Here is a 2,722-nt window from a genome sequence, read left to right as displayed (position 1 = left end):
TCCCTTTTTATTATCCCTTTAATTATTTTTTGTGTTTTCACATAACTATTGATATTACTAAAGAGTAATTTAACAAAAAAAAGAGGGATCTATGAATATATATGGATATATTTTATATATGATTATACGTGTGCGTGCGTGCGTGCGTGCGTGCGTGCGTGCGTGCGTGCGTGTGCGTGCGTGTGCGTGCGTGCGTGTGTGTGTGTGTGTGTGTGTGTGTGTGTGTGTGTGTGTGTGTGTGTGTTATGAATTAATATTCTATTTATTTGAATTGATAAAAAAATTTAAAATCTGCTCTTACCATTGTAATCGAGAATTATTATTTTTAAAAGAAATTATCTTTTACTGTATACAGAACCCAACTTTGAAAACGAATCTTGCTGTCAAAAATAGCTCTTTAATTTACGTTTTATAACACTTTTCTTAAACATTGAGCAACTGTTACTGTGTTATTTCGAAACTCGTTTGAAGATAATTGCATCAATTTTTACAGAGAAGCAATGAGAAATCTGCGAAATAGTTCGACATGGAAACACATGGTACATGAATAGACAATTCGTTGTGCCACATGTTTATTGATATCTTTTTCTCTTCCATCAACCTCAGCTAAGAGGATCATCTTACACACTGCTATTAAATATATAAAGAAAGAAAGCACATATGTACTTTTTAATATAAATTTCCCTGAGTGAGTTTTGTACTTTGATAATACAACGTACTTTGGTAAAGACGCGATAATATTATTGTATCACTCATATTATCTATTGATATTTACACTGTTTTATCATTAATGAGTATTTCCCTCATTCCAATTTTCATACATTTTTAATACTAGTTAGATACACACTACTCACGTAAAGATGAAAAATTGTTTCAATCTCGATTGAGAGAGATCTGAGTTTTCCTATAAGAAATGTTTTGCGATGTCAATGATTAATATTATTTCTTTTTCTTGTTTATATATAATACAGTTAATTTTAAATAAATTAACTATGTATAATATAATATAATATTAACGGGATTTGGAAATTTACGAAGGATCTTCGCCGAACCTTCGAATAGTATGGGGAAATTAATTATTAATTAATATAAGGTATCGAAATTGTACATAGTCGATGATACATTTTTTATGATACTGTGTTTGCAGTTCATTATGTTTCGTCACTACGAATATAAAAAGTTTAACAATAAAGTAAGTCTATAATATTATATACTATTGGCTCTTTTTGTTCACATATTGTGTCTCTTAAAAATACCGATTTCTGTGGAGAATTAGTTTCACCTATATTAATTTAATCGATCTTTTTTGCTTCACATTTATAGCAAATACAGAAAAAATAAATTTTAAGTTTAATAACGTTAACTTTTCGCGAACCAGATAGAAAATCAACATGAATCATATGTGAATATATATGTTTCACACTCTATGTTATACTTCATCATAAATATAATTATAATTTAGTATGATTGGTAACAACATATTCTCCAGTTGCACGAAATTGGCAATATGCGCACGGTTCTTTTTAAGAAGTTATAAAAATTTCTTTTGTTAGAGTATGTCACATCCCACTTGGTTCACGGAAGATTAAATATAATAACATTCAATAATGTTGGTGAAACTAATCCTGAAGCATATAAATAAATATAACGTACAGTTACGTCGCTGTTATAATGTTGAAATTACAAACAAAACTATTTAGGCAATGTATGTCCTCGTCACGAATACTTTTGTCTGATTTTTTCGACTAAAAAATAATACATTTTCTTTATATTCGAGACATGCAGTTTTCTTTGCAGTAACATGCAGTACAATTTTACCTTACTTTTAGAATTAATTAATTTATTATAAATTGCGATCTTATGATTCTTAATTTATTTATTGTAAATATTAATTAATATTTTTCTAAAACAAGATTTCTATTTTTGTAGAAAATTTAATGGTAATTAGCAAATGAATATTTTTTTCTTAATCCATAATGATCGTTTCAATTAGATACTACAATCGACTAGTCTCATTACTTAACAATCCATGTTCTATTTATAGGGTATTAAAGCAAGTATCTATAATTCGCTAATTGTAACGAATCCTTCAATATAAAAAAATAACGAGCACTAATCGAGACTGTAGAATATTTTGTTTATCTGCATCGCTGCTGCAAGAGCTGCATATAATTGCGGAAGGGATCATGTATTTTTATTTACATTTTTGTTTTACGTTATATAAATTACTGTACATTGTTGTACAATGTTGTACTTCAATTCATTTTCACACAGCACTTTGTACGAGAGACCGTCGGTCATCAAACATCTTTAGATCGTTTCTTGAAGATCTGTGCTACAGAGGCGTACAAAGAAAATTGACCGCTAGCATAAAAATAATTTTGCCGTTTCAAAAATGTGTATATATAATACTATTTGTATATAGAAATCGACTAAAAAAACGAGGAGATAAGAAGAAGTGTGCTATATATAAATTGTGCTTGACTTTTTTCTAATTCTAAGTAGAAAAAAATATAGATACAATGAATCTTAGACACAATTGAAAACTACAGACAACAAAAAATAACAGATTCCAACCCATCAGAAACATTCTTATTGCCTATATTTTTCAATTGTGTCTAATAGCAAGTTTGATTGGATGCATTAATTCACATTGGTGCATATTAAAGTTTTCATATTGATCTAAATGTAAAAGCGAAATGTAAATAATAAATAAAATTCG

The sequence above is a fragment of the Atta colombica genome, unplaced genomic scaffold (assembly GCF_001594045.1).
Source record: "Atta colombica isolate Treedump-2 unplaced genomic scaffold, Acol1.0 scaffold163, whole genome shotgun sequence".
Classification (NCBI taxonomy): Eukaryota; Metazoa; Arthropoda; class Insecta; order Hymenoptera; family Formicidae; genus Atta; species Atta colombica.
This window is presented reverse-complemented; position numbering follows the sequence as displayed.